Here is a 15,657-nt window from a genome sequence, read left to right as displayed (position 1 = left end):
AACTATATTTTTTTGGGTGTTGAGCTCATTTATTTATTTGGTGACAAGAAAATATTGAATGAGAATTGTGTTAGTCTGCTAGGGTTGCCATAACATTTGAATACTATTGAAACCGAGGGTAGTCATAAGCTATTAATAAAAAATAAATTGTAACCTGCCTTCACTGATCAACCTCACTTTGCTTTTACAAAAACGTGCACGTACTCCCAAGCATCAAATAGCCTAAACAATAAGATCTTTGCCAAGTTGCTTTTTAGGAAATTGGGGTCACCTGTGTCCAGTTTGAGCTCAAGTTGGTTAAAACTGCTAAGACCACTGACTCTCCAACTGGGTATATGCAAGTGTTGGCTAGGTGACTTTCTTTTTTAGTTAATTAATTTATTTATTTTTGGCTGTGTTGGGTCTTCGTTGCTGCATACGTGCTTTCTCTAGTTGCTGCGAGCGGAGCAGGGGTTACTCTTCGATGCGGTGCGCGGGCTCCTCATTGCCATGGCTTCTCTTGTTGCAGAGCTTGGGCTCTAGGTGCATGGGCTTCAGTAGTTGTGGCATATGGGCTCAGTAGTTACGGCTCACAGACTCTAGAGTGCAGGCAGTAGTTGTGGCACACAGGCCTAGTTGCTCCGCTGCATGTGGGATCTCCCCACACCAGGGCTCAAACCAGTGCCCCCGCTTTAGCAGGCGGATTCTTAACCACTGTGCCACAAGGGAAGTCCCCAGCTAGATGGTTTTTGATGTCAGAGGGCCAAAAGCCCACCCTCAGAACATGCTAAGCCTGCCATTTTCTGAACATGTATCTCATGAAGAAGTCTGTAGCTTACTTTTACCTGTGCAGAATGACAATTACTGCACCTTTTCCGTATATTCAATCCCCACCCTCACCCCTGCCAAGCTTTATCCCATAAATATTCCTAGCCCCTTGCCTTTGGGGAGATGAATTTGAGATTTGCCCTTCCTTTTCCTTGCTTGGCTCCCTTGTGAATAAACAGTTTCTCTGCTGCAAACCACAGTGTCTCAGCGTTTGGTTTGTTGTGCGTAGGTCACATGAAACTGGTTCAGTAACAGTTTGGACTGGGTGGCTTAAATAACAGAAATTTATTTTCTCGCAGCTCTGGATGCTGGAAGTCTAAGAGGAAGGTGTCAACAGTTTTAATTTTTCCTGAGCCCTCTGTTTTGGCCTTTGGGTAGTCCACTTCGTGCTGTGTTCTCACATGGCCTTTTCTCCCTGTGATCATACTCCTGGTGTCTATCCCTCTTCTTATAAGTGATGAAATAAAATTTACATTTTAAGGAAGGACAAGAAAATTTAAACATAAAATTTTCTGTTTTGGCCTCCCTGCCTCCTTAATGTGCAGTGTGCATCTGCATTACACACTGTTGTAGTTTTTCTTATGACAGGACCGAAAGTAAACTCATCACACGAGATGAATTGTGCCGAAGCACAGCAGTAGAGGGCTGCCGCTCGCTCAGGCAAAACAGCGCCGTCTGTCCTGCTGTGGTAGCTTTTATTTAAGCATTATCTATGTTTACATTTTAAGGCTTGTTTTCTTAACATTCCAGAAATACCAAAGCAGCAACATATGTTTTTATTGATTATACAAGTAATAATGGGCTTTCTTGAAAACATGCCGTGCTTCGTCCTTGTGCGCAAAAGCAGCACAAGGACATTGACTTGTGTTCCCACCATTATGATTATACTGAGGACATCGCATGGATCAGTGCCCAAAGCACTCAATGCTTATTCGCAGGCCCCCGGTTTACCGGGGAGGGGGGGCTCAAAGCATTCAGGACTGTTTACAGTTCTGGCTTATTCGCATGCCCCCGGTTGGCCGGGGGTGGGGCTCAAAGCAATCAGGACTGCTTGAAGTTCTGGCTTATTCGCCAGCCCCCAGTTTGCTGGGGGTGGGGGATGGGGGTTCATGGGTCACGTCTCCTTTCCATGTCCTCAGTTATTCCACTACATTTCCCCCTTTTTGTTTTGCAGCTTGTGCAACATCAAGGAGAACACGGCAGCTTGTTGCGATGTTGCATGGCGGGTAGCTTTCACTCGTCCTCGGACTACAATTAAACATATGATTATTATTATAATGAGCATTAGCAATCCTGCAGTAGAACCAAATAAAGCATGTAATTTAGACTTGGGATTTAGATTATTAAGTCCTTGAATAATTCCAGTCCATACTTCTTGTGAATTAAGTCGTTGTAATCTCTTCTGAAAAGTTTGTTGAATTTTCCCTTGTAAATTCACAATTTCTTCTGTCAATTTTTGTGATGTAATAAATGCTTTTTTATTTTTGCCCAGGGGAATGCAGACTGATTATATGGAACCGAAGTGACACAAAAGGCACTTTGATTCCAGTCACAACGTAGCTTCATTTGTCTTTGTAAATTTACAAGTTGGTCTCCCAACATAACCACAGCTTGTAAGTCTGCTATTTCCGAATGGATTTCCGAATCAATTTGTCGTTGAGAGGACCAAAGCATTTCAGAATTTTTATGCCAATCAGTTATATAATCAACGGTCTGAATAGATTGTTCTAAAGCAACTCCAGCTACTGCAGCAGTAGCTGTTATAGCTATAATACCCATGACAGCTGCAATCAACATTCCTACAAATCTTTTACTTCTTTTTAATGCATCAGCTAAATATTGCAAAACAGCCATAGGAAGAGATTCTTGCCATTCCCTTCCAAGATTGACAGGAAGCCAAAGACCTGTCCGAGCTCGTAAGATATACAAACTTTCAGTAGATATGTTAAAAGATATACTAGAGTTAATGCAGGTATACAGAGAGCAATTTTTACACATTATAATACCTTGAGTCTCATTCCATACAGCTGGTCCCTTTAACAATATATAAGGTAATTTCACACAACTACGAGTATACCAAGTAACATTTTTATGGAAAGTCAAACTATGATTTTCAGATTTGTTAACCATATGTCCTACCCAGGCATTAATCTATTTCAAAGCTGTCATAAGCTTCCACAAGTCCTTTTGTATAGGATATCCATTTAAATGAGGACCTGGAGAAAACCCTCCAGCATGCCATACTATGGTATCATTAATAGTATTGCTATAAATAGTGTTATCCTCTCTATGCCAGTGTAAATTCTTCAGACCCCTTTTTCCTCTGGCGGAGCCAAAATGTCTCCAATCAATGACGCTTCCCCAAGAAGTATTAACAAGAACCCGAGCCATTTCTCCTCGGCATCGAGTCCAATGGACCCAATCCGATAATCGATCCACAAGAGGCACCTGGCATGAGGCAAGTAAGGTGTGGAAACATTCTCATTAAGAGTGGAATTAGAACTTTTAAAACTATAAGCACTCAAAAGATATAACCCATGATATGTTTTCATTTTTGACAACACTTAACCATGCCTGATAATTCATTTTAAGGCAATGATCTCCCTTTCCCATACAAATAGGAGGTCCATTAACACCCACCGTGTAATTCTCTATTATCCTTCCTTCTTCCGGCTTCAAAGGGCCTCTATCATCAAAAGGACCAGACAACCATCCAGACTCATTTACATATACAAGAATTGGGGCATCCCACCAGGTAACACCCATATTAAGAGGAGGGTTGGGAATGTAAGTCCAATAAGTATGGTTAGTACAATTTATCTCATTGGCTGATATGCTTATTACCTGTGCAGACAACATTGCCAACATAGCCACAAAAAGATTGGTGCTAGTGAGGGGTTTACCCTGTGAAATGACAAGATTTTCAGCAGTGCCTGCAAACTTTTTCACTTGCCCCCAGGTCAATGGAGACGCCCTCTTTGTTCGATCCAATGGCACACGGAATGCTCTCTTACTCAAATCCATCTCCGCAAATCCCTTCGTCATTCCCGTCACATCAAAGCTACGCTTAGTTGCCATCCCGAAGCTTTATCTTTTTAGCCCGCACCCAAAAAGATTCAGCTCCTGCAGAAACAAAAGCATATCCCCGGCCCCAACGAAGAACCTCGGCAGGTTTCCAAGTGTTAGTATTTTCATTTAATATAGAAACAGGCTGTCTAAGTTCTTGTGTACTTATTTTTGTCCAATGTCTGTCAGCTGCACTAAAACCATCTTCTCCATGATTGAAAAACTTAAGAATAAATAAAGCAATATGTATTCTTTTCCTAGGACTTTGTACCTCATCTCCCCCTTTTTGTTTTATAAACATTTCTTTCAAAGTGCTGTTTTGTCGTTCAATAACGGCTTGTCCCATACTGTTTCCTGGGATACCTGTAACATGCCGTATATTATGTGTGGCAAAAAAAGTCTGACATTTTTGAGAGTGATATGCAGAAGCATTATCAGTTTTTATGCTGTCGGGAACTCCCATAACAGTAAAAGCTTCTAATAAATGAGTTATTACAGCATCAGCTTTTTCAGAATATAATGGAGTTGCCCATGAAAAATGAGAGTAGGTATATACAGAATGATGAATATATTTTAACTTTCCAAAACCAGGATATTGAGTTACATCCATTTGCCAGATAGCATTAGCAGATAAGCCTTTAGGGTTAACTTCAATATTCAAACAAGGTTGATTAATGGCAGCACATTGCGGGCATGTACGGAGAATAGTTTTTGCTTGTTTCCATGTAAGATTAAATTTATTTTTCAATCCTCTGGCATTAGTATGATATCTGTGATGTTCTGCTGTAGCTAACTCTACGGTACCCACTAAAGTATCAATAAAATCATTTCCATCTACCAATGGGCCGGGTAAATGAGTATGAGCACGAATATGAGTAATATAAAGTGGTGCAGTACGTAGTCTAATTATATGTTGTATTTGCAAAAATAAAGAGTGCAGTTCTGATCCATCATTTGGGATAAAAGCGGTCTCAATATTTTTAACTGTAAATTCCACATACTGAGAGTCTGTAATTATTCATTTATGGCAGCTGCAAGTAAATTGGCATGATAAGTAGGAGATCCAATATCATGGCAAGCTTTTATATACTCCTCAAGTGGAGCGTTTACAGCCCGTAAAGGTCGCAATGCCTTCTGGCATTCAGGATTTGCATACTCAAAGGCCAAAGATTGTAATAATAAATCTTGCACCTCTATTTGTGCTACAGCTCTTTGAATGGCTGCACGCAGTCTAGACAAGAAATCAGTGTAAGGCTCACCAGGCCCTTGCATTAACTTAGTAAAAGATTGTGCTGTTTTTCCAGGAGGTTCCACTCGTAACCATGCTCGTAAACAACACATACGTAGTTGAATGATTCGTAAATCATCAAATTGAGCTTGAGCTTGTAGATTACTAAATGCGCCTGCTGCTATTAATTCATCTAAAAGTGGCTCTGGAGGATTATGGGCTGTATTAGACCTTGTCATGTTTTCAGCGTCCTCTCTCCACCAAGTTTTAAACTGCATATATTGTCCACGTTCAAGAACAGTTTCGGCAATCGCTTCCCAATCATGAGGAATTAACATGTTTTCGGTAGCATACCCAGACAAAAGTCCTTGAACATAATTAGAATGCATCCCATACGCATTAATGGCTTCTTTTAGCATTTAAAAAAATTTTATATCATGATGGTTATACTCAACACTTACATATCCATTCGGAAATTGATCATTAACAGGCATAGCTTGTCTAACAATAGGGAAAGCAAAAAATGATTCAGAATATTGCTTTTCTTCCTTATTCATCTCTTCTTCCAACAATAGTCTATTAGATTCAGGTTTTAGAGGAAAGCGAAACTGACGAGAGGCTCCAACAGGATAAGCTACTAATTCTAAAGGAGGAGCTGAAGGAATAGTAGGACATGGCTCCTGATATGAAGGGGTGGCAGCATTGTTTTTATTTTCTTCCAATTCAGTCATCAAATTTTTCAACTTTGAAAGTATATCAGAAATCTCATTCTGTTGAGAAAGTGGCATCTCATTTTGTTTGCTAGCTTGCTCCCGATCTTTATCACCATCAGAAAAAGCCCCTTCATCACTGGAACCTGAAAAATCCTCTCCTGTCTCAGACACAAGGGGAGGAGGAGGCGGAGGAAGGTCCTCTATAGGAGACTTACGAAACAGAGTACGAAAAGCAGAATGATCGGGAGCAGAATTCGGACACTGAGGGCGCGCCCCATTTTCACTTTCAGTTTCAGATTGTAATGGTTCCAGGACAAGGGAAATTAATTTACAAAGAGATCAAACACGGACAGATATAGGGTCTCCATGCTGATGAGCTCTTCTTAAGGCTCGCATAACCTGTTTCCAAACTTTTAAATTTAACTGGTTATGACCAGTAGGTTGAAACCAGTAACAATGTTTACGAACCAGCGCAAACAATTCATCAAAAGATTCTGGTTTCACTTTCACTCCTGAACTCCGTAATAACTGTTTCAGGAGTCTAATGTATTGAAAGTCTACTGAGTGGGAATTCCCCATTACAGTTACTCTACTGCTCCCGAAGGTTTCGCTTACTCTTGAGCGGACCAATTTCCCCTTCGGTCCTGCGATCACGCGATTACTTACATTCAGGTCCCTGTTCGGGCGCCAAATGTTGTAGTTTTTCTTATGACAGGCCCGAAAGTAAGCTCATCACACGAGATGAATTGTGCCGAAGCACAGCAGTAGAGGGCTGCCGCTCGCTCAGGCAAAACAGCGCCATCTGTCCTGCTGTGGTAGTTTTTATTTAAGCATTACCTATGTTTACATTTTAAGACTTGTTTTCTTAACATTCCAGAAATACCAAAGCAGCAACATATGTTTTTATTGATTATACAAGTAATAATGGGCTTTCTTGAAAACATGCCGTGCTTCGTCCTTGAGCGTAAAAGCAGCACAAGGACATTGCCTTGTGTTCCCACCATTCTGATTATACTGAAGTAGCACAAGGACATTTCCTTGTGTTCCCACCATTCTGATTATACTGAGGACATCGCATGGATCAGTGCCCGAAGCACTCAATGCTTATTCGAAGGCTCCCGATTTGCCGGTGGGGGGGGGGAACTCAAAGCATTCAGGACTGTTTACAGTTCTGGCTTATTCGCCAGCCCCCAGTTTGCTGGGGGACGGGGGCTCATGGGTCACGTCTCCTTTCCACGTCCTCAGTTATTCCACTGCACACACTAACTAGTCCTCCTCAAAGATGGGAATGCTTTCTTGAATGTAAAGATCAATTTTTTTCCCCTTTCTTCTGATGTTAGCAATGGAACTTCTTAAAAGATTAGCATTCTTTCCAAACTCTGTTGGGGGTCATGGTGACTCACTGCTCGCTTTGTACATGCTTACTTGGCCTATGAACTTTATGTAAAATGTCAGTATGTCATTTTTTTGTACAATCCTTTGTCTGAAAAATGTAAATAATTGTGCCTTCAACTTCTAAAAGGCAGAACAGATCTCAGAGATTCTGGGAGTCTGTCTCCTGGGTGATAATCCTCAGTTTGGTTTGAATAAAATTCACTTTTTTCTTCTTAACTTGATTGTTAATTGAGTTTTTGTCAACAGAAGGAAACCAGTCTTATTGGGATACAGCCACACTCTTATGATCTCACTTATCCTTAATTACCTCTATAAATGACCTATGTCCAACTACAATCCCATTGTAGGTTAGGGTTTCAACCTATGAAAAGCATTCTGTTAATATATGTTAGTGGTAATAAAAGGCAAGTGATTAACTAAAGCTGGTTAATAAAGAGGAAAAGAATATTCAACTTTTAAAAGTATCCTCCAATTGCCAATAGATCACAGTAATTTCTGAAATTGCCTTTATAAAAGCATAATTTCCAAAATATGCCTATTAAATACCATAAATGCATCACTTATTTTTTTAAAATTTACTTATTTTATTTTATTTTATTTTTGGCTGCATTGGGTCTTCGTTGCTGTGTGCAGGCTTTTCTCTGGTTGTGGCGAGCAGCAGCTACTCTTCGTTGCAGTGCTCAGTCTTCTCATTGCACTAGCTTCTCTTGTTGTGCAGCATGGGCTCTAGGTGCACAGGCTTCAGTAGTTGTGGCACGTGGGCTTCAGTAGTTGTGGTTTGCAAGCTCTAGAGCGCAGGCTAAGTAGTTGTGGCAAATGGGCTTAGTTGTTCTGAGGCATGTGGGATCTTCCTGGGCCAAGGCTTGAACCTGTGTCCCCTGCATTGGCAGGTGGATTCTTAACCACTGCACCACAAGGGACGCTCATAAATTCATCACTTCTAAGAACTATTTCAAACAAACACAAACTTTCAATTAAAACAAATATTAAATGATGTAAAAATATAGTTTAATAAATTCACTTGAATACTTACACTTGTTATCATATATAACACTGATTATTATCCCACCTGACTAATCCCTCACAAACTCATCATCTTCCCTACAAAAAGTTCAGATCATTCTGATCACTGAGATATCCTCTGATACCTGGCAAAAGAAGCCTTCACCTGCTTCCTCTGCTTCTTTTCTCATCACTCTTCCCATCACACACTATACCAAAAACACATTGATCTTCCTTCAGTCATAAATTCCATATGAGACTTTACAACTCAGAGTATTCCCAGGTTTTTTTTCTCTCCAAATGAAACATCTATTTTCCCCACTATGCTTTGTAAATTCAAATAAATCTTTTAAGTGTCAACATAGTTTAACGTTTAAAGTGCTGTTATAACCTACAGTCTTAAATCTTGAATATTCTCTATATTACCATAAAATTCCCTGGACCTGTGGTGAATAACAGTATATCATTTTAGAAAATTGGTTTTGAATAATTATGAGTATCTTTGCTGTTTTTATACTCTACATGTAATATGAAGCAGTTATTATCACTGTTATTCGATTTCAAATCTAAATATTCTGAAAGATGAAATGATATAAATTGTGAGCCTACAAATATATAAAGTTGATTAAATAAATGGTAGGGTGTTCTAGAGAGAATTTATAGCCCAGGAGCTACACTTAGAATATTTGTTCTCCTTGCCCAGAAGGCAAAGCAAAACAGAAAGCTGAGTGTCACTACCAAAGATAACAAAAGGATGAATCTTGGTAAGCCTGAAAATACCTTTGCAGAGGTGTTCATTAGACCATGTTGTGGGTTCATAATCAGACTTATCCAAAAAGATAAAATAGAAGAGAACAGGGTAAAAGGAGACAGCATATTCACCAGGATGAGAATGGTGAACACGGCTTTTTTCCCAGAGAATGGTGCTTTGGTCTCATGGGAAAGTCTAGGGAAAACGCTGTTGCTGTGAATGTGTTGGATTCTCTTGTATTTTGTAGTTTTACAGTTGATGACAACAGGAGGGTAAGTCAGACCCTGTTACTCCATTACAGCTGTAACCCACAACACACTGCAGGAAATAAGAGTGATTCTGAGTTTTAAAGTCTGACTCTCACTACTGGGCTTCTTTGGGGACTTTGCAAATTGGAGCTAAGTTTTGGTTTGCAGCACAAGTGGAAGCAAAATAGGAAACTCCATATTAAATTCCCTTCCCTCCCAAAGCTAATTTATAGTTTTGTACCATTTTTAGAATTATACCAATTGTCTCTGCTGTCTCTTTGCATGTTGTGCCTCACTATTTATTTGGGAAAGAGAACACATTAATGATGTTTGTGTTAATCTGTTAGAACTGCCATAACAAAGTACCATACAAGGATTGGCTTAAACAATAGAAATTTATTTTCTCACACTTCTGGAGGCTGGGAGTCCGAGAAGAAAGTGTCAACAGGTTTGGTATCTCCTGAGGCCCCTCTCTTTGGCTTGGGAAGGCCATCTTCTCACTGGGTCCTCAAATGGCCTTATTTGTCCCTGTGGGCATACACCTAGTGTCTACTCCTCCTATGAGGAAATCAGTACTAATGAATTAGGGCCCCACCCTTATGACCTCGTTTAACCTTAATTACCTCCCTAAAGGCCCTGTCTACAAATACAGTCACTTGGGCGTTAGGACTTTAACATATATATATTACTAAGCTAATATAACTGTTAGTGGTAATAAAAGGCAATAGAGTTACTAAAGCTGTGAGATAAACAGGCAAAGAGAATTCAACTATTTGAAAGTATCCTGCACGTGCTAATGGCTCACAGTAATTTCTAGAAGGGACTTTTGTAAAAACATAACTTCCAGGGCTTCCCTGGTGGTGCAGTGGTTGAGAGTCCACCTGCCGATGCAGGGGATGCGGGTTCGTGCCCCGGTCCAGGAAGATCCCACGTGCCGTGGAGTGGCTGGGCCTGTGAGCCATGGCCACTGAGCCTGCGCGTACGGAGCCTGTGCTCCGCAATGGGAGAGGCCACAACAGTGAGAGGTCAGCGTAACGCAAAAAAAAAAAAAAAGAAAACATAACTTCCAGAAGCTGCCCATTGAATACTCTAAATTCCATAAATGCATAATCACTACTAACTTTTTAAAGCAAATAGAAAGCTCCCAACTGAAACAAACATTAAAAGGTGTTAAAATATAGTTTAATAAAATAAATTCATTTCAATACTTAGCACCTTTTATCTTAAACAATTATGATTATTTGTCCTACTTGACTAATCCCTCACAAAGCCATCGTCTCCCCGACAAAAAACTGTGTTCATTCTAATCCTCGAGATAACCTCAGATACCTACTTTCTCTGCTTCTTTGCTACCCACTGTCCCCATCACACAATACCCTAAACAGAAGATCTTCCTTCTGTTCTTTGAACTCCACATGTACCTTTCCAACTCAGAGTATTCTCAAGTCTTTTTCTCTCCATTGAAACATATTTTTTCCTACAATGCTTTGTAAATTAAATCTTCTAGGTGTCAACATAAATTTCAAATCAGCAGTGGTTTTCTACCCTGAACATTCCTATATATATTATAAAATTCTTTGAACCTCTAGTGAATAACACTATACAATTTATATAATTATGTTAAAATAGTTATTAATACCATTCATGTTTCTATACACTATATGCAGTATGAAGCAGTTATCATCATCGTTATTCAATTTTGAATCAAAATGTCCCAGTTGGGTAAACAGCATAAAATGTGAGCCTACAAATATAAAAAGTTGATTATGTAAATATTGAGATCTTCTAGAATGAACTTATAACCCAGAGACTACACTTGGAACCTCTGTTCTCCTTGCCCAACAGACAAAACAGAACTGAGAAACTTGTGTGTCACTGTCAAAGAGCAGGAAGCAGATGAATTGCCAGAAGCCTGAAGACACCAGTGCACAGGTGTTCGTCAGACCATGGTGTGGGTTTATCATCAAAGTTATCCAAAAGAACAAAATAGAAGACAGCAAGGAAAAGGAGACACACATAGTCATCAGAATGAGCCAGTGCTTATGGTGCTTGTCTCACCTGGATGAGAGCAGCACTCTGGTCTCATGGGAAAGTCTACGGTAAGGCTGTCGTGGTGAATGTGTTGGACTCGCCATTAGTGTCTGTGCAGAACTAGCCCATCTTCCCCTGCCCTCAGACATGAGATCTCATGGATCTTGACCCTTTGCACACTGGGATTTACACCAGCAGGCCCTTGGTTCTCAGGCCTTCGGTCTTGCACTAAATGATACCAGCAGTTTTCCTGGTTCTCCAGTTTGCATACAGTAGGTTGTGGGAATTCTCAGCCTCCATAACCAATTCCTATAATAAATGTCCTCTTAACATAGTCATCTCTCAGGGGATGTATCCACAGGGACTTGGTTCCAGCCTCCATCACTTGGATATCAGAATCCTCAGATGCTCAATTACCTTACATAAGATGGCCCAGCACAGTTGGCCCTCTGGATGTTGGGGTTCTGCATCTGGGGTTGGCTGAATCCTGGGATGCAGAACTCGCAGATATGGAACTGTATCTCTATATCCTACTGCTTCTGTTTTTACGGAGAATGCTAACACAGACAATACAAATTCCCAACATGTACAAAAGTCCCTGCAATCACAAAGGAAATAATAATCACGTCAATTGAAAGCTGCTCTTTGGCCCTGTTCCTATTTGCCCATTTCTGTCCCCCCTGACCTTGAAAGAACCTAATTAAAGGAATGAGATCAGTAAACAATTTAAACTAATTCCTGACTTATGCTCTCCTGAATGCACACCATACCTTGCCTGACCTGTTCATTGTTTTCCTAGATTAAAAAGAATTAAGTAAAGAATGACTAGCTCTCTACCCTTGACAGATCCCTAAGCAATTCTGCAGGCAGATCCCACAGGGGTAACATCCGAAGTCAGCCAGACTGAATGCAATGGAAAAGTTGCAGAAACTAACCTCCTACTTTGACGATTCACTGAGATTCTTTCCCCTTTTTCCTTTTAAAAACTATCATGGCTGGGAATTCCCTGGCAGTCCAGTGATCAAGACTTCAGGCTTTCACTGCAGTGGGCATGGATTCGACCCCAGCTCATTAACTAAAATCCCACATGCTGCAACGTGTGGCCAAAAAAAAAAACAAAACTGTCATGGCTGACCAGAATGTTCAGAGTTGGTCTCGGGTCATGAGTCCACCTTCTCTCCGGACTACCAGATTTTCTGATTAAAACATCTTTCCCTCCTGACACTTCCTTCTCCATTATTGGCTTTTCAGCCGTGAGCAGCCAAACCTGGGTTTGGTAATACAATGAGATAAAATTCTGCATTTATGCTACTCCCAATAGTTCAAAACTCTGGAGACGATTCACATACATGCTTCAACTTTGAACAACGCAGCCACTGTACTATACTAAAATAGCATGTTTCTTTGTTCCCTTCTGAGACTGATGGTGTCAAAGATAAACACAACCAGATGTTAGTTGAAATGATAAAAACAACAATGGAAAAACACGTTTTATTCAGTAACTACTGACAGCAGGAAAGAGTTGAACTCCATGGTAATTTCTGCAGAGGTGATCAGGTGTTTTAAACGGAGATTGAGAGGGACTTCCCTGGTGGCCCTGTAGTCAGGAATCCACACTTCCACTGCAGGGGGCATAGGTTCAATCCCTGGTTGGGGAACTAAGATCCAGCATGCAGTGTGGCACAGCCAAAAAAAAATGAAAAAACAACCAAAAAACCAAACAAAAAACCCTGTGAGATATATATATATATGTATATAAATTTTTAAATAAAGGGAGAACTTTTAAATAAAGGGAGAATGAGAAAACGGAAGATGGGAGTTCAGTAGTCACAGAACTGAAACATTATAAAGTGTTGGGAAATGTAAACAAGATTAGTGCAGCTGTATTTGATAGGCAGTAATTATGAAAACTAGGATTCTATCCTATCCAAAGAGACTGAGAGACACCAAAAAGACTGAGAGAAAGAGGCCTAATTAATCCTGATGACTACATTTCAATGGATTAGCTCTCAGCTCTTTGAGAAACATACATATAATTATAAACTCTTCTTAGTAAATGCTGAAAAAAAGAGGCTGGTGGAGGGGTGCCATTCATCAAGTTTACTTAGAACTAAGTAAATTCTCCTGGCAGATTAATCTGAAACTGTAAAGTACATGTCTCCATTACGTTGTGTGAAACAAAAGCATTGAAAAAGCTCAAGATATGTTCTTCGAGTACTGAAAGCAATTATTCCATAAAGCAGTAAAATGGGTATCTTTGTTGTTTCACTGTCCTACTCGTTAAAGAAAAGGAAAATCGTCAATGAATCAAAGAATAAGCAGAAGAGGAAATTCCCTGGCTGTCCAATGGTTAGGACTTTCACTGCAAGGGCCCAGATTCAATCCCTGTTTGAGGAACTAAGATCCTAAAAGCTGTGCAGTGTAGCCAAAAAAAAAAAAGCAGAAAACAAAATGAGACATTTAACCAAAGATAGCAAATATAAATCTGAAAAGATGCTAACCATGAATCCTTAGGGAAATTCAATTAAAACACTGAGAGAGCACAGCAAACTCATAAAAAGAGTTAAAAAAAAAAACGACTGACCAACTAATTATTCACTAAGATGTGGAGGAAATGGAACCTTCATACAACTGCTGGTACGAATACAAAAAAATACACAACACTGTAAATCAACTAGATTTCAATAAAAAATTTTTTAAAAAAAGAAAAAGAAAAAATACCATGTTTAAATAGCAATTTGTTAGTTTCTTCAAAAGCTAAACGTTCACCTAACTTTGTGGTTCAAACACTGCAATCTAATTTTTTGGCCAAAAGATACAAGAAACAAATATCCAGATTAAGAACTGTACACAAATGCTTGCACAAGTTTATTATCAACCATCAAAACATGGAATTAACCCAAATAGCCATAAACAGGTGAATGGATAAATACTGTTATATCGAATGGTAAGAATATTACTCAAAAAAATAAAAAAGAGCTCCTCATTTAACATCATTGATGAATCTCAAAATAATTATAAAACACAAAACCAGGAGAAAACAAAAGTAAACATTTTACGATTCCATCAGGTAAATTATAGAAATCACAAGGGTATCTATTACAAGGAGAAATAAATCAATGGTTGCTTGGATGGCTGTGAAGGGCAGGGACACAGAGATTATAAAAGAACATGGAGGAAATACACAGTGATAGACATGGTCACTACCATGACTGTGATGATGTTTTCACAAGTATCATGTGTATGTCAAAACTTATCAAATACTTCACTTTAAATGTGTGTACTTTACTACATGTAAATTACACCTAAATAAAACTTTTAAAAAAACACTTCAAGATAAACAAAATCTGTATGCCCCACTGTTTTGGAAAATAGATTTGACAGCCCTATAGTGAGTCCACCATCTTTCTGTCATGCCCTCTGGGGATCAATCCTGCCTCAGTGGCAGCAAACATTGGCAAGTAATAAAGGACATTTCCACTGCAGTCAACAGGAATGTTGGCTGGCTCACAAGAGCCACACCCCTAGACTACTTTTCTCTACCTTTCTTTTTTCTGCCTGTGCAACAGCCTTGAGGTGAACATTACAGGGAGGTTACAAAAATCCACAAAACTTTCCAATTATCTTCTCTGACAATGACCTCAACTACACAAGTTAAACATGCCTGGAGGTCCTGAGATTTGTGTACACACTGATCCTGCACATCAGTCATCGTCACAAAGACATCTGTGGATGCACTTTTAGAAGAGGCACATTCCAATGAGCTGGCTGCTGTCTCCTTTGCTCCCTACTAACACAGTTTCTGTATCAGTTTCAGTTTCCCCTGACCCCTATAGTCTTACAACCAGTGACTGTCACCCATGGAATTGTGGACATCAGAGCACATGCTCTTTGCAAGACCATGGGAGATGCCTCTCAACAGTGCTGACATCTCTTGTGATACTCCCCATGAACAGGGGGAAAAATTCATGCTGTTCCAAGAACTTGAGATTGTCACACCTTACTCCTCTTGAGGGTGATGTCTGAGTCTCCTAAAGTTCATAGCATCCAGCCTTCAAATGAGGACCAAAAAGCCCTGCCCTCTCTCCTACAACTTCACTGGCACCAATGCAAATTTGACCAAAAATGACAAGCCACGTTTTGCAATCGTACTATCCTCCCTGAGGCCCATGCCTGTGGAGCCCAAATCTCCTTATAAAAAACCTCTAGCAGTACAAAGAACTCCAAAAACAAAATAGGCCTTAAACAGTAAGGCATCCATATTATACAAACCAAAACAATGTGTGGCACACAGTTTGGGTTGGTGACTTGCTAGATGGAAAAACTGAGCATGAGAGAATATGTCCTTGGAAAATGTTGTCCTTCTCTGCACATTGTCAGCTGAATTCATATGACGTTCTCTTCAGGCTTTTGTAC

At 39.8% G+C, this 15,657-nt stretch overlaps 1 long non-coding RNA gene across 1 annotated transcript; it reads right to left on the bottom strand.

Annotated features, from left to right (window-relative positions):
- Positions 1-1,422: 1,422 nt before the first annotated feature.
- LOC132509115 (uncharacterized) lies at positions 1,423-6,824 on the bottom strand. Its single transcript, XR_009536903.1, has 2 exons — positions 6,481-6,824; positions 1,423-2,055 (listed from the first exon to the last, which is right to left on the bottom strand). It is a non-coding gene; the product is annotated as an uncharacterized LOC132509115 (long non-coding RNA).
- Positions 6,825-15,657: the final 8,833 nt, after the last annotated feature.

The sequence above is a fragment of the Lagenorhynchus albirostris genome, chromosome 19, assembly GCF_949774975.1.
Source record: "Lagenorhynchus albirostris chromosome 19, mLagAlb1.1, whole genome shotgun sequence".
NCBI lineage: Eukaryota > Metazoa > Chordata > Mammalia > Artiodactyla > Delphinidae > Lagenorhynchus > Lagenorhynchus albirostris.
Note: the sequence above shows the minus strand (reverse complement) of the source record. Positions and strands in the feature narration are given on the sequence as shown.